Genomic DNA, 23,734 nt, shown 5'->3' on the forward strand with positions numbered 1-23,734 from the left:
AGCTGCTGACCCAGAAAAGAGGGTGGAAATCAAAAGGTAACCAAACCTTCCACCCTTGTAAGGTGCTTTAATAGGAACACCCGCCTCCTTCTTCTGCACCTGTATAAAAGGGAAACACAATGTACACCCTACTGTAATTATTCAGTCCCCAATCCTACCTCTGATACATAAGACCATTATCCAATAATAACCATTGCACATACACTTACCAGAAGCGTGAGCAGGATTAGCTTCAAGCAGTTATCAGTCATAAGAAACTGTTGACCTAAGATAACCTCTCTTAGGCGTCTTACACATTAGACTGAACGTGTTAGTAAGGGTGTGTGGTTTGGTCAAATTAGGGAAATACAGGGTAAAAAAACACACCAACCTTTTCAGGCATGTAAAAAACCCCTGTCTACTTGTTCTTTGGAATGGGGCTAGATAACTGCGAGGACGCGTTGTCTCATCCGCTCTGACGTACTCGGGAGAGAAAACAAACCCAGCCGGGTTTCTCTCGCGGAATGGACGAAAACGTCACTTCCGCGTATAATGATGCGGACGGGTTGCGCTCTAGCAACAAAGTATCGCGTCTCCGCGCTCGTACAACCGTGAAATTCACCGCGTCTCCGAAACAGGAGAGCAGCGAAACTGACAACCAACCAGCAGGAGCCCCTGAATGGTGGCGAAAGTCACACCAAACGGTCAAAGGATACAATAAAACGGGGCGGGGGGCGGGAAGCTACACCTAAAGGAACTGACTAACTTCTAACTAAAAGGGGAACTCGCTAAGGAAAGGGACGGGCAGAAACAAGGCACTAAGACAAGGAATGAAGCAAGGATAGGGGAATAAGTTGAAATAAACTGGGAAATCTCCAAGTCTTTACACGAGCCCGTGAAAAGACAGCAGCAATCAACAGGAAACACAGGAGCCAGGATGCAGGAACCCACAGGTAGCAATAACAAGCATTGACATAAGGGTAGGACTCCTTTTTATACTACCGGTGTGTCATGTGATGGTTTGTGGACATGGTCAGCACAAGAGGACTGGGGACCAGATCCTAACAGTACCCCCCCCCGATAATCCTCCCCACAGGTCGTGGTTTCCGGGGATGCTGTCTATGGAATAATCTCACCAGCCGAGGCGCATGTACACCTCCCGCTGGCTCCCACGTCCTGTCCTCCGGAGCATACCCTTCCAATCTACCAGGTAATACAACCTACCCCTTCTCCGCCTTGAATCAAGAATGGCCTGTACCTCAAACTCTTCTTCGCCATCCACTAATAAGGGGGCAGAGGGGGCAAGACCTGATCTGAGGGAACAAAGGGCTTCAGCAATGAGGTGTGAAACACAGGATGGATCTTATAGTCCGAGGGCAGTAACAGCTTCATCGCCACAGGGTTGACTACCCGACTCACGGGGAAGGGGCCTACGTACCGGGGCTGTAATTTACGTGATCCTGGTAGCTTCAGATTACGTGAAGCCAACCATACTTGATCGCCCACCTTATAACCAGGGGCCGGTTCTCTATGGCGGTCTGCCTGTACCTTCATTGCCGCCTTGGCTTCCTGTAAGCTGCCCCTAGCCACCTCCCAGATGTCCCCCAAACGTTTACATACTTCATCAATGGCTGGCATGTGCCCAGTGGGTTGGATGGCTAGGGCTTTAGGATGGTATCCCATAGAGCAATAGAATGGTGTCATGCCCACGGCCGAGTGTATACTGTTATTATAAGCGAATTCCGCTATAGGCAATGCCATCACCCAATCACACGAGAGGGACGTAGTCAAGCACCTCAAAAACTGTTCCATGGTCTGGTTGGTGCGTTCTGTCTGCCCATCTGACTGGGGATGATACGCAGATGACAAACGTATGTCCATCTTAAGCACCAGACAGAGCTCCTTCCAGAAATGAGACACAAACTGCGCCCCCCTGTCTGAGATGACTGCTGTGGGTAACCCATGCAACCTCACTATCGAAACCATGAACTCCCATGCCATCTCCTTCGCTGTGGGAATGTTTCGGAGTGGTATAAAGTGAGCCATTTTGGTAAACAAGTCTACGACCACAAAGATAACAGTGAAGCCGGAAACCAAGGGAAGGTCCGTAACAAAATCCATGCTGATAGTATGCCATGGGGAAGGGGGTACTGCCAACGGCTGCAACAGGCCCGAGGGCTTACTATGTGAGGGCTTATTGATGGCACAAACAGGGCAGGCTGTCACATACTTCTGGATATCCTGAGCCACCGTATCCCACCAAAACCACCTCAGGCACAACTCCTTTGTCTTCCCAATTCCTGGGTGCGCAACTAAAGAGGACGAATGACACCATTCTACCACCCTATGTCTCAACTCGGGTGGAACGAACAACCTATCCCCCTGATATAACAACCCCTCTCTGACCACCACCTGAGACAGTTGTAACTACGGGGCCAAATCCATATTGCGCAACAGTTCTTTTATCCTAGACGCAAATTCTTCCACCGAAGCTACTCCCACAATCCTTCTACCATCCAGCATAGGTCTATTTTCCTTCCCTGCTTTCACGTCCTCCGGGTCGACATGAATCCGAGACAAGGCGTCTGATTTAATCTGATGAGCGGCAGGTCTGTAGGTGATAATGAAATCATATTCTTTAAAAACAAGACCCATCGCATTTGTCTTGGTGTCAAGGCCCGGGCTGATCTGAAAAACTCCAGATTCTTGTGATCTGTATAGATGGTGATGGTATGACGGGCCCCCCACAGATAATGACGCCATTCCTCAAAAGACAATTTCACCGCCAAAAGTTCACGCTCTGCTACTGTATAATTACGTTCGGCCGGCAACAATGTTTTTGAGAAATAAGCGATAGGGTGCATATCTCCTGTGCCCCCCTCCTTCTGGGACAACACCCCACCGACTGCACTCGCAGAAGCATCCGTTTCTACAAAGAAGGGAAACGCAGGATCAGGATGAGCCAGTACTGGAGCGGTCGTTAAGGTCTCCAACAATAACCGAAAAGCACCCTGTGCCTCTGGGGACCACTCAAAGAAAACCCCCTTTCTCAACAGGCGGGTCATTGGTGCAACAATATCCGAAAAGTGAGCGATGAAACGCCGGTAGAAATTAGCGAACCCCAAAAGTACCTGTATGTGCTTCACCGTAGTTGGCACTGGCCAAGATAAAATAGCCTGTATCTTTTTAGGGTCCATTCGTATTCCTTCCGCGGATATGAGGAATCCCAAAAACTCTACCTCCTTCGCATCAAACAGGCACCCTTTGATAATCTGCCAATAGAAGCTGTGCCGAAATCACAAAATGTCTGGGCGCCAAGTCCACTGCCCCCAACACCTCATATTGTCCTCTGCTATGCACAGATAGGAGTGGTCTTTCCACCTGTACATATGCCACCTTTTTGTCATAACCTGCCCTAGATGGTTTAACGGGACACTCTCTTGCAAAATGACCTCCCTGTCCGCAATAGAGACATAAGTTCTGATCTCTACGTCTCTTTCTTTCTTCAGGGGTAAGGGGCCCCCTGACCCCTCCTATTTCCATTGGTTCAGGTTTGGCTTCACCGGGTTGCTGTTTCACTTCGGTCTTTATGAAGTTCCCTCGGGACACCTGGAAAGGACCACAATCACCGCGTCGCTCTGATAGCCTATGGTTCAATTTAACCACTAAGTCTATAAAAGCGGCGCACTCTTCTGGGGGATCCACTACTTGTGACACCACGTCATTAAGACCCTGATAGAATAAGGAGGTCCGCTTATCGGCTAGCCAATGTGTCTCTGCAATCAAACGATTAAAAGACGCTATATAGGTCAGAAGATCCTGTCGACCCTGTCGCAGTTTCAGTAATTCCGAGTCACTAGCTTGCATGAAAGCATGTTTGGCAAACAACCCCCTCATCAATTCTTTGAAAGCATTGTAATCCCTCAAAACCTGGTCGTTCCCTTCCACTAAAGGGATAGCCCACTGAGCAGCAGTACCAGCCAGATATGAAAGAGTAAAGGCTACCTTCGCAGCATCATCGGGAAACGCACCAGGCCTACACATAAAGTGTAACTGACACTGGTTCATAAACATCCCGTATTTCCCACTGTCCCCATAGAACCGTTCAGGTGGAGCCAGAGGAACAGGAACAGGGGAGTTTACGGTAATAGCCACAGGTGTACTTCCTCCAGGATTACTCTGTCCTGCCCCCCCGTACTGGAAAGTAGCCGGATGTATAACGGGATTTTGAGCTCTGGGTTGTGCCTGTGCCTGCGCCCTTACCGCAACCAGCTCTTGTCTCAACCCTACGTTCTCCTGTCTCAATTCCTGTACTTGCGCCTGTAACGCAGCAAGGGCCCCCATTATATCATTCATGGAGGGTGCTTCCGCGCCCGCCATGGCCCCTCCTCCTTCTACGTCCATCCAAGTTCGGGCAGTGTATTATAACGTGGGCTTGTTATTCTGTTGGACTCCTGCCCAACCCACACACTGCAGGAACGAGGAATCGTCTAGTCCACTTCCCCGGCTCACCAACCACTCACTGAATAACACATATGAGTAAGCTGCTGACCCAGAAAAGAGGGTGGAAATCAAAAGGTAACCAAACCTTCCACCCTTGTAACGTGCTTTAATAGGAACACCCGCCTCCTTCTTCTGCACCTGTATAAAAGGGAAACACAATGTACACCCTACTGTAATTATTCAGTCCCCAATCCTACCTCTGATACATAAGACCATTATCCAATAATAACCATTGCACATACACTTACCAGAAGCGTGAGCAGGATTAGCTTCAAGGAGTTATCAGTCATAAGAAACTGTTGACCTAAGATAACCTCTCTTAGGCGTCTTACACATTAGACTGAACGTGTTAGTAAGGGTGTGTGGTTTGGTCAAATTAGGGAAATACAGGGTAAAAAAACACACCAACCTTTTCAGGCATGTAAAAAACCCCTGTCTACTTGTTCTTTGGAATGGGGCTAGATAACTGCGAGGACGCGTTGTCTCATCCGCTCTGACGTACTCGGGAGAGAAAACAAACCCAGCCGGGTTTCTCTCGCGGAATGGACGAAAACGTCACTTCCGCGTATAATGATGCGGACAGGTTGCGCTCTAGCAACAAAGTATCGCGTCTCCGCGCTCGTACAACCGTGAAATTCACCGCGTCTCCGAAACAGGAGAGCAGCGAAACTGACAACCAACCAGCAGGAGCCCCTGAATGGTGGCGAAAGTCACACCAAACGGTCAAAGGATACAATAAAACGGGGCGGGGGGGCGGGAAGCTACACCTAAAGGAACTGACTAACTTCTAACTAAAAGGGGAACTCGCTAAGGAAAGGGACGGGCAGAAACAAGGCACTAAGACAAGGAATGAAGCAAGGATAGGGGAATAAGTTGAAATAAACTGGGAAATCTCCAAGTCTTTACACGAGCCCGTGAAAAGACAGCAGCAATCAACAGGAAACACAGGAGCCAGGATGCAGGAACCCACAGGTAGCAATAACAAGCATTGACATAAGGGTAGGACTCCTTTTTATACTACCGGTGTGTCATGTGATGGTTTGTGGACATGGTCAGCAAAAGAGGACTGGGGACCAGATCCTAACAAACGGAACCAAGTGTTGCTGTTCCATTGAAGCGTCACATATTGGAAGCCTGAAACAGCGCAAGAGCTGTGTCACAAGTTCCTGTTTACGCGGCTACGCTCAGTGCGGCATGACATAGTTGCGCTACGTGGCAGCCATTTTTGTTGTGTTTTTTCTGTTACCGTGGCAACGTTTCACTGAGTGCTGGTGATTTTCGGTGCATGGGTGTTTCTTTGATTTATGTAACGTCTTTCTCTGCAAGTAAGTGTTGTTGACTTAGATTACTTATATTATGACACAGAAGAACGTTATACTGACATGACAAGGAAGTATTTTGTCACTTTTACAAGATTTCGTTTTCTGATTCCCTTCATTATAAACATAAGAAGGAAAGTTATACACTTGCCACGAGCAAAGGAATACATCTTTAAAATACTTTTCTGTCCTTCAAAGAAGTATCTTTCCGAACCATATTTTTTGCCTTTACCATATTTACAACATGCAATTTGATCCACCAGAGATATTTTTACAAAACAAAGGATATCCTCCAATTCCATGGACACGTTGAAAGGAAGAGTTTTTCAACTACATGAAGGCAATTGATGGCGAACGCATGGGTGCGGAGAGAAATAAAAGTATACTGTTACACTGTTTAGGTTCTGAAGGACAAATGGTTTTTAGGACTTTACCTCCCAATCCACCTGCCGATGGTGAAGGTAAAGGTACTAATGTCTATAAGTAAGCACTTCTTAGGATTGAAAAAAGATGTAAACCTGTTTCTAATAGAGCTCTTAATAGATATAAGTTTTATACTCATGCACAACAAGATACAGAATCGTTTGATGAATTTATGACTGCCTTAAGATCGTTATCCATACATTGTAACTTTGAAAGTATGTGTGATGAGATGTTGAGAGATCAAATCATTGTTCATGTTAAGAGCAAAAAAACACAAGAACGTCTTTGGGAACTTGGTGATCCTAAATTGTCTGAGGCTATTGGTATTGCAAAATCTTTAGAGCAGTCTGGAAATGGATTCTCACTGTTCAAAAACATAGTGTAAACAAATCAGATTCTCCTGATGAAGTTTGTTTGGTTAAACATAAAGATGGGCACGTTAATGATAATGTACATCCTACTTTTAATGTCAACAGGTTGAATAATCCAGTGAATTTGAAGAGGTTTGATAAATATGTGATATGTTATAAATGTGGCAGTAGAAGGCATGTTGCTTCGTATGCTGGTTGCCCTGATATAAATAAAGAATGCAGGAAGTGTGGGAGATTAGGACATTTTTCTATTGTATGCAGGGACGTCAGGAAATTTGTTCAAAATTCTAAAAGTAAAGTAGCTTTTGTAACAGAGGAACCTTCAAAAGCTTGCAGTTGGGTTTGTGAAACTGGAGAAAATTGTGCTACAAAAAATAAGGGGTTTGTGGTTTATCTAAGTGAAGAAATTTCTATGGTTGATGATTCAGTTGATTGTCAAGTCAATAAGAATCCTATTTGTGAAATGTTTGTGTTGGGTGTAAGTCTTAACCTAATGGATGACTCAGGTTCACCTTGGACGATCATAATTAGGGAATTTTTTGATGAGCGTTTAGGACAGGTATTAAACTTCTCAGACATCCTTCCATCTGAAATTTGTGCTGTGAGTTTCAATGGTTCAAGGGTAGAGATGTTAGGTTATTTTGTTGTGAAAATTACTTTCAAATCCAGATGTGTTGAGGTTAAACTCTATGTGGCAGTTATGGGTGTGAATGTGATTGGTTGGAAGGATCAATGGAGATTTGGCATTATACTTAATCCCCGTGCTAAAGATCCTGTTATGCTTGGTGATATTTTTGATGTTGAGAATGTTTCCTCTATTGTCAATGATAAAGGAACTGAGTTGATAAAATCAGAATGTAAGGATGTTTTTTTAGACAAGTTAGGTATGATTCGAAACTATTCTCATAAAATTAAACTTAAATCTGGGGTGGTTCCGGTTAAACAAAGGTTAAGAGGTATGCCTAGTAATGTTAGGGAAGATCTAAAAAAAATTAGATGAATTGGTTTTAGAAAAAATCATTGAACCCATAGATTCTGCGGAATGGGTTTCTCCGATTGTTTTGGTTAGAAAACCTGATAAATCTTTGAGAATGTGTGTGGACCTCAGGCTTCTAAATTTGGCTATAATTGTGGACTGCCATCCTCTTCCCAACATAAATGAGGTAGTTTCAATGCTGGAAGGTGCTAAAGGTTTTTCCATTCTCGATTTAAGATCGGCTTATCACCAAATTCCCCTTACTGATGATTCAAAATGCCTCACAGCCTTTATTACCCCTCAGGGCCTTTTCCAGTATACAAGAATGCTGTTTGGGTTGGCTTCGGCGGCCTTGGTATTTCAAAGAGTCATGTATAATATTTTCAGAGATGTAGATCATTTTGTAAAGTGTTTTCAAGATAATATTTTAATTTTTTCTAGTAGTAATGAAGAACATGTGCTACATTTGCGTTGTGTATGTGAGAAAATGAGAGAGAATGGTTTGACTTTAAAGGCTAGTAAGTGCAAATGATTTCAATCTTCGGTTGAATATCTGGGTCACACATTGTCAGGGGATGGTGTGGTACCTAAAAGATCAAATGTAGATGGTATAAGTGAGAGAGCAGAGAGGCAATATTTCGGTCTCTGCTGAAGACTCACTTGTACACACTGTGAGGCTCTGGTGAGAGGGTTTCCCCCTTTGAAGACAACCTCTTGGCCTACTGTTCCCTGGAAAAAAATAGCTTTTGATATCTCTGGTCCATTTTTGTGTCTTCCGAGTGATTCTCGTTATGCTTTTGTACTTGTAGACTACCATTCTAAATGGCCAGAAGTTAAGTTTGTTTCATCTGCCTCTACTAACATGGTGGTAGAATTTTGTAAAGAAGAGAGGGTTGTCCTTCGACTATTGTCACTGATAATGGGGTTCAACTTACTTCATTAGAAATGGAGAATTTCCTTAAATTACATAGTATTAAACATCATACTGTGTCCTTTTATGAACCACACGAAAATGGATTGGTGGAACATTTTAATAGGGTTCTGAAAGGGTTCATTGCGGATGTGTGTGAGTCGGGTAGTGATTGGAAAACCATTTTGAGAGAAAAACTTTGGTTTTATAGAATTACTCCTCATTTAACCACAGAAGTTAGTCCATTCCGTCTTCTCAAGGGACGTGATCCAGCTTCAACTATTTGTCCTTGGTGGTTCAGATAAAAATGTTCAAATAAATCTTTTTCAAGGGAATTGGTTGAACAGGCTGCTCAGAAAGTTGAGAATAAACAAGCAAAAACTAAAATGTTGTATGACAATAAATGGAATGTCAGAACTCCCAATGTTGCAGTGGGAGATTTAGTTAGGATCTAAAGACCTGGTTTGATAACAAAATGTTCCGATAAGTTTGGCAAGCCAATGAGAATGGTAAGAGTGTTTTGTAATAGTGTTATAACCCAAGATGGCAAATTGTGGAACATCAAAAGCGTTGCTAAATGTCCAACTGCTCATCAGTCTATGAATTATTGTTCACAACAAGCAGCAAAGGATTCAATTGCCTCCAGAGTCAAGATGTCTGTTCGACCAAGATTTGTTCCCAGGAAATTCGATGACCATGTTTCATAACCTAGTAGAAAGAGTCAATGACAGAAAATAAAGAAACAATCAAAAATTAACACAAAAATAGCACTTAATAAAAATATGTATAGTGAATAATAATAACATTAAGTATCTAGGTAATGTCAAATAGTTATGTAATAAAGAGTAAACCATATAACCAGTACCACAATTATTTTAAAAACATTAGAAAGAGTCATGGTGGTTTTTGAACTTCATCAGTTCGAACATGGGAATCAGGTGGTAGGGAAGCAACCAAGGACAGATAATTGGTAAGGGGAGCCATAAAAGATCTTGTTTGATTGCTAGAGTAATGGGGGAGACAAAATTGGTATCAAGCCGGTGGTTAAGCAGACCGCATTCCACCATGCACAGAAAAGAGACTTCTGTTGCTTGTTTCCAATTAGAGGTAATGTGATGGAAGGCAATAGCTATTAAAAGGTCAATCAGTTTATTTTGTGTTGGGTAATTGGCAAAAATAGGGGAGAGAGAACCTAGAAAAATATTGTCAATGGAAAAAGGAGCCTGGAATTTGAAAATCTTCTGGAATTGGGGCCAAACCAGTTTCCAGAATTGGGAAATTGACGGGCAGTCAAACAGCATATGCTTTAAGTCAGCAGAAGGGCAAGGACAGGACCAACAAGTAGGAGGAGTGTCTGAGGAGAAGGACGATAAGGCCAGTCTAGTAAATAAGATACGATTATAAATGAAAAATAAGGTTTGAGTGGTGTAGCAGCTCTAAAGGTACTGTGAAGTTTTGACCAAATTTTATCCCATAGAGGGATTGACAAATTCTGAGAAATATCTCTCTCCCAAGCCAACTCAACTTTGGACTTAACTCTATCAATTGTGAAATGAACAGATTTATAAAGAAAAGAGCCTGAAGGGGAGTGTTCCAGCGCATTGGAAATAGGAAGAAACTGAGTAGGGATATCATCGTCAGTAGAAAGTGAATGCTTATATTGAGTAAGAATAGGGTGAAGTGAGTTATATTGTGTACGAGAAGAAGAAGGTGAGGAGAATTGCGTTTGAAGATCATGGAAGGAGAGAGGTTGATTACAAGATACAAGTTGAGAAATCCACTTTAGGCCATGGAAGTGCCAATATTTCCAAAATAAGGAACGATTACGAATTTTAAGGTGTTTATTATGCCAAATAGGTTGTAAGTGAATGATAGAAATAGAAGGGTAGGATGAGGACAAATATGGGATAAGAAGATTGCAAGAATGAGAAATGATGGGAGTACGAAGGGAAGCCATGTTAGAGGTAAAGGAGAGGATCTCACGAAAACCAAATGGAGAGAGGAAGGAAGATTCTAATTTAAGCCAGAGGGGTGGGTAAAAGGGAAGATCAGATGAAAGCCAGCGGATAGCTTGATTCAGTGAAAAAGCTTTGTGGTAAGGCTTGAAATCAGGAAGTGTAATCCCTCCAGTTGATTTATCTTTTTTCAAAACAAAAATAGCAATCCAGGATCTCTTACCCTTCCACAAAAATTTGAATAAAATAGAATCTATTGTTTTGAAATATTAAACGGGGATATGAATAACCCTGGGCGTAGTGGGGCTTCGCGAAGCTATGTGAAGTGGGCAAAAAACTACGCCCACCCACGCACTTCGCGTAGCCCCACTATGCGCCACCTGCCTCCCTCTCGCCGCGCCACCCGCCTCCCTCCCGCCCTTGCGAGAAATGCGCATGCGCGGGCGGCCGCGCATGCGCATTAGTATCCAAGACGCGCGCGCCGGTGGCGCGATGACGATAGGGGGCCCCGGGGACGCGGCGGACACGGTAAGAGGTTTTATAATTCATTTATAATGTCATTGAAGCATTTAGGGAGGGCGGGAGGGAGGCGGGTGGCGGGCAACTTCGCTATGCCCATGAAGTGGGCGTAGTGTTGCCTGCTTCGCCTACTTTGCAAAGGGCGAAGTAGGCAACACTACGCCCACTTTGTGGGCGTAGCAAAGTTGCCCGCCTAGGCTTAGATATGAATAGGGATCATGGAGATGATGTATAGCACAAAGGAAGCCAACATCATTTTAATAGAGTCAAGGCGCCCCCACCAGGAAAGAAAAAGAGGGTGCCAACGGGCAATGGCAGTATTTAATTTTTTAGAAATATAATCAAAATTAAGTTTAAGAGTATCTGATAAACGAGGAGCAAACCAAACCCCTAGGTATTTAATCTTTGATGGTTGCCAAGAGAAACCAGAACAATCAAAGAGATGTCTTTGGCAAAGAGGGTTCAAGGGCAAAATTTCACATTTATCAATATTAAGACGATAACCGGAGACTTCAGAAAAGGAGGAGACTTGATTCAAAAAGAAAGGAAGAGAAGACTGTGGGTCAGAGCAATACAATGAAATGTCACCAGCATAAACTGATAATTTAACTTGTTGAGAATCAAAGTGAAAACCAGAAATATTTTTGTCAGAAAGGGTTCCAAAGCTAAAACAAATAATAAAGGGGATAAAGGGCAACCCTGTCTCACTCCTCATTGCAGTGGGAAATAATCTGACACCATACCATTTGTGAAAATTGAGGCATGAGAACTTGAATAAAGTAAAGAGATAAGTTAAATAAATTTGGAGGAAAAACCGACCCATCTAAGTGCTTGAAACATAAAATTCCATCCTATCCTGTCAAAAGCTTTCTCAGCGTCAAGGGAAATGGCGGCTAAAGGATAAGAAAGTGAGCTTTCCTCAAAACATTCAAAAAGACACGAGAATTATCTGATCAAAGTCGACCTTTAACAAAACCCGACTGCTCTGGACCGATCAAATCAGGTAAAAGAAGGTCTAATCTGAGAGCTAAAATTTTGGCGAATATTTTATAGTCCGTATTTACTAATGAAATGGGGGGATCATTCTTACACAAAGTATGATCTTTATCATCCTTAGGAATTAAGCAAATTAGAGGTTCTTGAAAGGTACCACGAGAAGATCCAGAATCAGAAAACTATTAGAATAACAGAAATAGCTTTGGTAAAAGAAGTGAAGAAAACTGATTATAAAACTCAATAGTGAAACCGTCCGGGCCAGGCGCTTTGCCATGACGCAAATCTGAGACGGCATGTGTAATTTCAGTAATGGAAATATCTGAATCAAGTGAGTGAAAAATCTACATGAGAAGAGGAAGGAGGTGGAATATATTGAAAATAAGAGAGAAGCTCAGCCAAGTCAGGACAAGTTTCGGGAGTATATAAAGTTTTATAAAAAGAGACAAATGCATTCAATATATCATTATCTTTAAACAGGGACACACCAGCAGAGCTTTGAATAGAGTCAATTTTTGTCCTTTCCTTTCATAATTTGAGGTAATTAGCTAATAACTTTCTCATTTTATTTTGACCACCATAATAACAAGAATTACATTTTAGTAAAGAATTCGAGGCAGCTGTTGTGGTGAATTTACTAAAAGCAAACTTAGCATCAATAAGCTCTCGAAGAGAGGTTTCAGTACCCGAATTATAATAAGTGTATTCGAGTATTTTAATTTTACTCAAAAGTTGAGTTGATTGGGTTATAGATCGTTTTTTCCTTTGGGAAACAAAATCAATGATAAAGCCTCTAGCAGCTGTTTTAAAAGAATCCCAAACCATCATAAATGGAGAATCTGGAGTCTGATTAAGTGCAAAAATTCAGTAGCAAAAACACTAAATTTAGAGGGAAAAACAGGGTGAAGGAGTAAGGAATTATTAAATCTCCAACGTCCAGGATGTGGGGCAAAGGGAATGAGGTCAATATCAACAAAAACAGGTGTGTGATCTGAAATTAAAATAGATCAAATGTCCGAATGAAGGGCAAGCTGAACTAAGGATTTATTAAGGAAAAGGTAATCAATGCGGGAGTGGGAGTGGTGAGATGGGGAGTAGAAAGTATATTCTCTGAGATCGGGATTGCAGAGTCTCCAAATATCAACTAATGCATTATTATGAATGGAGGCAGTAAATTGAGAATGCATTCTGGAAGTGATAAATTTGACTTTAGAATTTCTGTCAAGGATGGGATCGAGAATTTGATTGCAGTCACCACCAAAAATAACATATTTCTCATCAAGTGTAACCAATTTATCTGAGATAGCAGGCCAAAACGATTTGTCAACACCAGTAGGAGCATAAACATTAAAAATAACTCCAGGTATTTTGTCTATATGCAATTTAACAAGAACCCAACGTCCCTCAACATCACATTCCTGGGATACAATAGAAACATTTAACTTTTTGTGGCATAATATAACAGCCCCATTTTTCTTACCCATTCAATCAATCAGGAGTTTGTTAAAGCGCGACTACTCACCCGTAAGGGTCTCAAGGCGCTAAGGGTGGGGGGTGCAGGCTCCATTCCATCAAGGAGGGGGTCTGTCGAAGAGCCAGGTTTTGAGGTTTCTTGCGAAGATGGGGAGCGATGTTGTCTGTCTGAGGTGGAGCGGAAGGGCATTCCATGCTTTGGCCGCGAGGAAGGAGAAGGAGCGGCCTCCCGATCTGGTCTTTCTGGTGCGGGGGACCACGGCGTAGGAAAGCTGGGCTGATTGTACGGTCCTTTTGGGTGCGTGGAATTTGAGTCGGCTGTTCAGGTATGCTGGTCCGGTGCCGTGGAGGGCCTTGTGTGCGTGGGTGAGCATCTTAAAGGTGATTCTCGCCTCGACGGGGAGCCAGTGGAGTGTGCGCAGGTGCTGGGAGATGTGGCAGTGTTTTGGCAGGTTGAAGACCAGTCTTGCTGCGGCGTTCTGGATGTTCTGTAGCTTGCGGATGAGGTTTTTGTTTATTCCGGCGTAGAGTGCGTTGCCGTAGTCGAGTCTAATGGTGACCAGGGCGTGAGTGACTGTCTTTCGGTGTTCGAGGGGGATCCATTTGAAGGTCTTACGAAGGAGGTGGAGGGTGTGGAAGCAGGAAGATGAGACAGAGTTGATCTGGCGGTCCATTTTGAGCTCGGAGTCCAGGATGATTCCCAGGCTGCGTGCGTGGTCTGTGGGGGTTGGCGGGTTTCCGAGGGCGTTGGGCCACCAGGTGTCGCTCCAGGCATCGGGATTTGGGCCCATGATGAGTACTTCTGTTTTGTTGGTGTTTAGTTGAAGGCAGCTGTTTTTCATCCATTTGGCGACGGCTTCCATGCCTTCTCGAAAGTTGCGTCTGGCGGTGTTGGGCTCGTTGGATAGGGAGAGGATGAGCTGGGTGTCGTCTGCATATGACACGATGTTGAGTCCGTAGGTTCTGACGATGGGGGCAAGTGGAGCCATGTAGACGTTGAAGAGCGTCGGGCTGAGGGAGGAGCCCTGGGGGACTCCGCAGGTGATCGGTGTGGGGTCCGAGAGGAAAGGGGGGAGTCTGACCCGCTGCGTCCTGCCGGAGAGGAAGGAGCAGATCCAGTCGAGGGCCTTGTCCTGGATTCCTGCATCGTAGAGTCTGCGTATTAGGTTGCGGTGGGAGACTGTGTCGAACGCCGCTGATAGGTCGAGGAGGATGAGGGCTACTGTTTCTCCTTTGTCCAGTAAGGTGCGGATGTCGTCTGTTGCGGCGAGGAGGGCGGTTTCCGTACTGTGGTTTTTTCTGAAGCCGGATTGGGAGGAGTCGAGGATGTTGTGTTCTTCAATGAATGTGGCGAGTTGGCTGTTGATGGCTTTCTCGATGACTTTCGCTGGGAACGGGAGCAGGGAGATGGGTCTGTAGTTTTTGAGGTCGGTGGGGTCCGCTGAGGGTTTCTTTAGGAGGGGGTTGACCTCGGCGTGTTTCCAGTCGTCGGAGAACGAGGCGGTCGCCAGGGAGCGGTTGATGGTTTGGCGGAGCATGGGTGCGATGGTGTTGGCGGCTCTGTTGAAGATGTGGTGGGGGCAGGGGTCCGTGGGGGCCCCTGAGTGGATTGGCTTCATTGTCTTCAGTGTGTCTTCGGTGGTGAGGGCTGTCCAGTCATCAATCGCTGGTTTCCGGGTGTCGGGGGTGGTTGGTGAGGGTTCAGTGTGTTGGTTGTCTTCGTCGAAGTTGTCGTAGATGCTCTTGATTTTGTGGTGGAACAAGATGCTGAGTTTGTCGCAGAAGTCTTGTGAGGGAGGGATGTCGGTAGACTCGCTGGTGGGTTGGGCGAACTCCTTGATGATGCTGAAGAGTTCCTTGCTGTTGTGTGCGTGGGTGGAGATTCTGTCTTCAATCGCTTTTTTCCTCGTTTCTCTGATCCGTTGATGGTGGGCGTTGGTGGCGGCTCTGAAGTTGTTGTGGGCTTCTGTGGATTTGGTGTTTCTCCAGGCCTTTTCAAGGCGGCGGCATGTGCGCCTGGACTCTCGAAGTTCGGTGGTAAACCATCTGGCTTTCTTGGCACGGGTATTGTTTTTCTTGAGGGGGGCTATGGTGTTGGTGCTGTCCGAGATCCATCTATGCAGGGTTCGGGCTGCGGTCGTCGTTTTCCGCGATGGTTGGGGTGGAGTTGTTGAGTGAGGAGGTGAGCTGGTCATCGGTGATTTTGGTCCAGTTTCTTTGTGGAAGCAGGTGCTGGTGTCTGTGGATGGTGGGTGTTCTGAAGGTGAAGTGGACGCAACGATGGTCGGTCCATGGGAGTTTGGTGGTGTGGCTGAAGGTGATGGAGTTTCCTGTAGTGAAGAGGGGGTCGAGGGTGTGTCCTGCTGAGTGCGTGGGCTCGGTCACGATCTGGCGGAGTCCAATGTTGTGGAGGTTGTCCAGGAGGGATGTGGTGTTGGGGTCCAGTTGATTGTCGAGGTGGAAGTTGAGGTCTCCCAGCAGGGTGTAGTTGGTGGATGCGATGGCCTGCGGGGAGATAATGTCCGTGATGGAGTTGGCGAAGGGTCCGCGGGGTCCAGGGGGTCGGTAGATGAGGGTTCCTCGGAGGGCGGCGGTGGGGCTGGCCAGTATCTTGAAGTGAAGGTGTTCCATCAGTTCTGTGGACTCGTCAGGGAGTGTGCTCAGGCGGAGGCTGGATTTGTGGACGATGGCGATTCCTCCTCCTGGGTGGATGGGGCGGTCCTTCCTGGAGATCTTGTATCCTTGGGGGATGGCGATGGCGATGTCCGGTCCCGAGGTGGTGTTGGTCCAGGTTTCGGTGAAGAATGCTACGTCTGGGGTGGTGCTGTCGAGGAGGTCCCAGATTTCTGTTGCGTGTTTGTGGAGGGATCAGACGTTGAGGAGGATGCATTGCAGGGTCTTCGGTTCGGTTGTGTTCTTGTGGGCGGGTTGTGCTGGATCTGTGTTCTTGGCGGTGCTGCAGGTGTGCCGGCAGCGGTGACAGCTGAAGGGTCCATGGGTGTCGGCTGGTGATGCTAGCTTGCAGTTGTTGTTGCAGCCTGGGTTGAGTGCGTGGAGTGCTGCTGGGTCGTAGCGTTGGCGGGGCGGAGGTCCAGGGTTCCTGGTGCTGGTTGCAGACGGGTCGCAGACGGGCGCAGACGTGCTTGCCTTTGACGCGCCTTCGCAGTGGCCGCCATTAAGTAGGGGTCGGGGAGGGCTGGACAGCTGGGAGGCGGGGAGGGGAGCTGGATTGGGCCGGTCGTGCTGGGGGGGGAGGGGCCGCGGGGGCAGCAGCGGCGGGGAAAGGTAAAGGGAGGAAAGAAGGGATAAAGAAAAAAGGGAAAATAAGCAGAAATAAGGCACAAAAGAGCAGAGATGCAGAAAAGAGCAGAAAGGTGAAAGATAGAAAGGGTAAAAAAACGAGTGAAAACGAGTGAAGGAGCAGAGGGAGAGAAAGGGAAAATGGGCAGAAATAAGGCACAAAAGAGCAGAGGTGCAGAAAGGTGAAAGGTAGAAAGGGGAAAAAAACGAGTGAAAACGAGTGAAGGAGCAGAGGGAGAGAAAGGGAGAATGGGCAGAAATAAGGCGCAAAAGAGCAGAGGTGCAGAAAGGTTAAAGATAGAAAGGGGAGAAAAACGAGTGAAGGAGCAGAAAGAAAGAAAGGAGACAGAGGTCCACTGGACCACCAGGGATGAGGCGCAGGGAAACCTGCGGGTGGAGGAGGGCCTCGATCACCAACACTGAAGAGTGCAGGGGTAGGGGCACCTCACTTAATGGTGGAGCTGCGAGGGTGGGAGAGCAATTTCACTGACAATGAGTCAGTGGTCTTGCTCGCCTGTCCCCGCAGTGGCCGCCATTAAGTAGGGGTCGGGGAGGGCTGGACAGCTGGGAGGCGGGGAGGGGAGCTGGATTGGGCCGGTCGTGCTGGGGGGGAGGGGCCGCGGGGGCAGCAGCGGCGGGGAAAGGTAAAGGGAGGAAAGAAGGGATAAAGAAAAAAGGGAAAATAAGCAGAAATAAGGCACAAAAGAGCAGAGATGCAGAAAAGAGCAGAAAGGTGAAAGATAGAAAGGGTAAAAAAATGAGTGAAAACGAGTGAAGGAGCAGAGGGAGAGAAAGGGAAAATGGGCAGAAATAAGGCACAAAAGAGCAGAGGTGCAGAAAGGTGAAAGATAGAAAGGGGAAAAAACGAGTGAAAACGAGTGAAGGAGCAGAGGGAGAGAAAGGGAGAATGGGCAGAAATAAGGCGCAAAAGAGCAGAGGTGCAGAAAGGTGAAAGATAGAAAGGGGAGAAAAACGAGTGAAGGAGCAGAAAGAAAGAAAGGAGACAGAGGTCCACTGGACCACCAGGGATGAGGCGCAGGGAAACCTGCGGGTGGAGGAGGGCCTCGATCACCAACACTGAAGAGTGCAGGGGTAGGGGCACCTCACTTAATGGTGGAGCTGCGAGGGTGGGAGAGCAATTTCACTGACAATGAGTCAGTGGTCTTGCTCGCCTGTCCCCGCAGTGGCCGCCATTAAGTAGGGGTCGGGGAGGGCTGGACAGCTGGGAGGCGGGGAGGGGAGCTGGATTGGGCCGGTCGTGCTGGGGGGGGGAGGGGCCGCGGGGGCAGCAGCGGCGGGGAAAGGTAAAGGGAGGAAAGAAGGGATAAAGAAAAAAGGGAAAATAAGCAGAAATAAGGCACAAAAGAGCAGAGATGCAGAAAAGAGCAGAAAGGTGAAAGATAGAAAGGGTAAAAAAAACGAGTGAAAACAAGTGAAGGAGCAGAGGGAGAAAAAGGGAAAATGGGCAGAAATAAGGCACAAAAGAGCAGAGGTGCAGAAAGGTGAAAGATAGAAAGGGGAAAAAACGAGTGAAAACGAGTGAAGGAGCAGAGGGAGAGAAAGGGAGAATGGGCAGAAATAAGGCGCAAAAGAGCAGAGGTGCAGAAAGGTGAAAGATAGAAAGGGGAGAAAAACGAGTGAAGGAGCAGAAAGAAAGAAAGGAGACAGAGGTCCACTGGACCACCAGGGATGAGGCGCAGGGAAACCTGCGGGTGGAGGAGGGCCTCGATCACCAACACTGAAGAGTGCAGGGGCAGGGGCACCTCACTTAATGGTGGAGCTGCGAGGGTGGGAGAGCAATTTCACTGACAATGAGTCAGTGGTCTTGCTCGCCTGTCCCCGCAGTGGCCGCCATTAAGTAGGGGTCGGGGAGGGCTGGACAGCTGGGAGGCGGGGAGGGGAGCTGGATTGGGCCGGTCGTGCTGGGGGGGAGGGGCCGCTGGGGCAGCAGCGGCGGGGAAAGGTAAAGGGAGGAAAGAAGGGATAAAGAAAAAAGGGAAAATAAGCAGAAATAAGGCACAAAAGAGCAGGGGGGAAAAAAACATGCCCCACAAAACAACGTTTTAACTTTAAGACCTCAGCTTCCGAAAGGTGAGATTCTTGAAGAAGGGCTACATCTGTTTAGAGCCTAGCAAGATGCGTTAGAACTCGTTGCCTTTTAACCCCTTCCATGCTCATGACGAGCTCAGCTCGTCATGAGGCACAGTTGAGCTGTGCTGATGACGAGCTGAGCTCGTCATGAATATAGCCTAAGTACAATTTCCAGCACAGGGGAAAAATAACCACAGCAGCGATGTGGTTAATAGGATTGTTTAAACCCTTAACGTTCCAAGTAACAACCCGGAATCAAAACTAAGAAAGTAATGATAAAAAAAATTTATGTAAATAGAACGAAGAGAAAACGAAAAGAAATAGGAACCAGAAAGATCAAAATATATATATGCAAAGAAGAGGATGAAATTCAAAGATTAAGATAAAATTCAGAGAAGAGATGAAAAGGAGTAAAGGAAAAGATGAAAGAGAGAAATAGAAAGGTAGAAGAAAGAGGACAGAGCAGAGCAAAAGAAGATGACCAAAAAACATACCAACAGATACAGAATGGAGAACGGGGGTGACGACGCTAGAAGACGACGACATCAACAACAAAACAGACGTCACTGAACAACCAAACAATCCAGCAGGTAACAAAATGTATGGATGGATAACACTGGGATGATATGGGGGAAGAGCATATCTGTAAACAAAATTAGAAAACATAGAGGATTAATAGAGAAACAAAACAAAATAATACAGAGCAATATCAGAGAGTAAAAAGAATACAAAAAGACGACATGATGGAGACAACAAGAGACGGAAGAGTGAACAAAAGTTCAAATTAGGTGCCTAAACAGCTCTTGCAGTGTCCATGACATCAGCTCCCTGTTGATGAAGAAATTCTTGTAGAGCTAGAGGATCTTCAAATGTTTTGGTTTTGTCCTTTTAGGTCACCTTAAAGAGGCACGGGTGAAGTAAACCAAATCTGGCATTCAGAGCTCGCAACTGCGGTCGCATATCCAAAAACTGTTTTTGACGGTCTGCTGTTGCTTTAGCCACATCTTGAGAAAGGTATTGGCGATGACCTTCCCAAACAATCTGCTTTTTAGACTTGGCAGCCGATCACACCTGGAGAAGGTCGGTGTATTGCAGGAACAGCATGATGACGCCGCGAGGTTTGGCAGAGATCTTTGGACCCAGTCTGTGCGCTCGCTGAATGTTGAGGTAGAGGAAGGAGGAAGATCCAAAATTTTAGGCAGAAAAGATTGAAAGAATGCAGTAGGATTGGATCCCTCAATATGTTCAGGAAGTCCATAAATTCAGAGATTATTTCTGAGATTTTGGTTTTCCAAATCCTCTGTCTGTCTACTCAGAGGTAATATGTTTTTTTCTAGGACGGAGATACGAGGGCATGAAGACTGAAGAGATTCCGTTGACTGCTCCACCAGAAGAACACGAGATTCCAAGGAGGACCACTTATCATGGAGAAATTGCAAAGTCTTTGTGGTTTCAGCCATGAAGGGTTTCAGCGCACAAATTTCTTCAAGGATAATATCTATTGAGGCAGAATGTGAGGAGGTACCTGGGGAGGGGGAATCTTTCTTAAGGCGCTTTGTCGACGCTGATTGTGGAAGCTTACTCGAAGAAATCGTTTTCGGAATCGTCCCAGGGGTCAAGTCAGATTTTTGAGAAGCATGGTCCTCCATGTCTGGAAGTGCAGAGTCGGAGTCTGAGGGAGTACGTGGTTTGACAGAGGTTGAAAGCTTAAGGTTATGCAATTTCCCCATATAGAAAGCGTAAAACCAGTAATAAAGCTACAAACCTCTCAGGAAGTCTCAAAAAGAAGCGACCAAATAAACACTTAGGAAGTCCAAAGATAATTTTCGAAGCAGAAAAGTGGCCAAAGATCTAAAATTGAGTCAAATATTCAATCAAATGAAGCAAGAGTTCCTCTCCTCACAAGCGACAAAATGGCGGCCATTAGAAAACTTGAAGCGAGGGAAAAATCATAGCGCTGACTGGAATTCACCATATAGGGATTTATCATGATAGAAAAAGAAGGTTGCTGGCATGGCAGAAGATAAAAAAAGCAGAAATGAAGAGATTGTGCTACAAAAATCGGCATTGGCGCAAATTGAGGAGATAAACAAAAAACAAAATGGCGGCTGTGATGAAAACGTTGCGCGGGAAAAATTCACAGCATAGCTGCGATGTAAGTGGGCAAAGAGCAGAGCGTCTTGCTCACCTCATGCTCCCCCAAATGGTGTTGGGCTCAGAAGCAATGTATCGCCGGTGTAAATCGGCGAGAAATGCCGGTTTCGATGCTCGGAAGTCAGAGCACCACCGCTAAGCCGCCATCTTGTGCGGCGTTCAGGCCACTCCCCAAATATTTTTTTAAAAGAAACAGTTTGAGTAAGTCCCTGAAGTATAGGTATGATTGATTGTTATGTAGTTCTTTAGGCAAAGCATGACCAATTCTGGACACAATCCCAGATAAGGAATGGGTAGGTGATTTTTTTTGTCTTAACTTTGAAAAGGAGTTACAGCAAACAAATGATGGACGGAATGCAAACACTGCAACCATTCTCCCCCAGTCAAAAGGATCTGGATTAAATCAATTTTTCTTTTGCCCACTACAGGACCCCAGTTTGGACTCAGCCATATGCAAATCAGTCTTGACCCTGTGCCACATGGGGACATTCCAGGCCAAGACTGATTTGCATATGGCTGGGTCCAAACTGGGGTGGAGTAGTGGCAAAAGAACAATGGATTTATCTCAGATCTTTTGACTGGGGGAGAATGTTTGCATTGACAGCATTCTGTCCATCATTTGTTTTCTGTATCACTTAAATGTGAATGGAATCAGGAGCTCAAAGGATTGTTTAAGCTTTACAGAAACCTCTTTCAGCCAGCGTTTGAAATGTTGTTTGTCAGGTAACTTGGATTTCCACTGTAGAGAGCTTTGTCGATTATGCAAGCAGTTTTGAATATGCTTCTTGCTTCGATTGGTAGCCAGTTGAGCTTTTTAAGTGTGGGAGTGATGGGGAAAATTTGCCTCTCCCCAGAGAGAGGTTTAGCTCCTGCATTGAGAGTGGATTTCATGGGTATAAGGTGGATATTTTTGAGTACCAGTGATCGTTGCATTGCTGTAGTGTAGCTTGGAAAAGACTTCAAGGGGGATGAAGGGTTTGATTTTTTTTTTGGTGTTTCAGTGTCTATGAGCCACATTTGGCCAACGTATTATTATTATCTTTCATGTTAAAGATATTTTCAAGAGAAATCCCTAGTGACTCAACAGAGTCAGATATCAATAGTTTACAGTTTAGTGCCGGGTACGGCCTCCGGGAGCATCGGCAGCTATGGGGTAAGGTGTGCCGGGCCATGTATCGGGAGTCTGGGGTCCGGTGCACAAACCAACAGGCACGCTCCGGTGGTCCGACATCCTGGACCGGGAACAAGACCTGCTCGACCTGCTTGGCGTTGAGATTCCTGGGCTTGGTGAGTACTACTAGCTATTTAATAACTACTTTGTTTTCTTCTGCTCTGTGCAGTTAGACTTTCCAGTTTCTACATACCTCAGTCATGACAGAAGTTGAACCCCCAATCTCCTTATACTGAGACTAGCTAGTGTGTCAGAGTCATTATTTAGCTCCCGAATGCAGCGATGATCCCCAATGATTATACAACCCAAAACATAAGACTACGGAGTCAGAGTCCACTCCCGACCTCTCAGAGTCACAGAATCATGCTTGCTAATTGCAAACCCTTTCGCTCACTCACTCATGACTAAAAAACCACAGAGTCTATGAAAGTTTTAAAGCTTTAGTAAAAGTAAAACAACTAGTTCTGTGTTTACTCTGTAGACTGTATAATATTACATTTCAATTGTGCATTATATAAAAACATGTATTAAAATCAAATTCATTCATATAAGGTAAACGGTGAAGTCTTTAAAACTAAACAGTGGCTGATTTTACGGTACACAGTCAAAATATTGAGTATGAAATATCGATGTACCAAAATATCGTGTCAGTAATTTCAAGGGTGCAGAATATCGAAGACAAGAATATCGTTGGACAGAATATCGACCCTAAGGTAAGTAATATCGAAATAGTTAATATCGATGTAAGTAATATTGAAGTTAGTAATATCGATAGCATATATATCGATGTTACTAATTTCGATGACACTAATATCGATATTTGTATTATTTCTTTTGTTTTTTATTATGTATGTGTTATATGTTTTACTTAAGTAATTAAAATAATTAATAATATATGTGTATTACATTTATATATTAATACATTTATTTATAAGTAAATTATATGTTTTAGTACCGGAGCGGGTTGTGGGTTTATAGGGGAATAGGGTGGGAAGTAATTTAATTATGTTAAATTGATTATTAATTAGTAGGATTTATTAATAAATTGTAATTAATTGGTAATTATTTTTAATTAATTGGAAAATAATGTTAATTAATTGATTAATTGATAAATATGTTCTGTAGCGGGTTATGGGTTTATAGGGAAATAGGGTGGGAAGTAATATAAATATGTTAAATTAATTAATAATTAGTAGTTAATATTAATTAATTATAAATAATTGGTAATTAAATTTAATTAATTGGTAAATCATTTTAACTAATTGATTAATTGATAAATATGTTCTATAGCAGGTTGTGGGTTTATAGGGGAATAGGGTGGGTAGTAATTTAATTATGGTAAATTAAAAAATAATTAGTAGTTATTATTAAATAATTTTAAATAATTGGTAAATAAATTTAATTAATGGTTATTTCATTATAAATAATTGATGAATTGATATATATGTTCTGTAGCGGGTTGTGGGTTTATAGGAGAATAGGGTGGGAAGTTATTTAATTATGTATAATTAATTATTAATTAGTAGGAATTATAAATTATTTTAAATAATTGGTAAATAATTTTAATTAATTGGTAATTAATTTTAATTGATTGGTA

Source organism: Lissotriton vulgaris, chromosome 8 (genome assembly GCF_964263255.1).
Source record: "Lissotriton vulgaris chromosome 8, aLisVul1.2, whole genome shotgun sequence".
NCBI classification, from domain to species: domain Eukaryota; kingdom Metazoa; phylum Chordata; class Amphibia; order Caudata; family Salamandridae; genus Lissotriton; species Lissotriton vulgaris.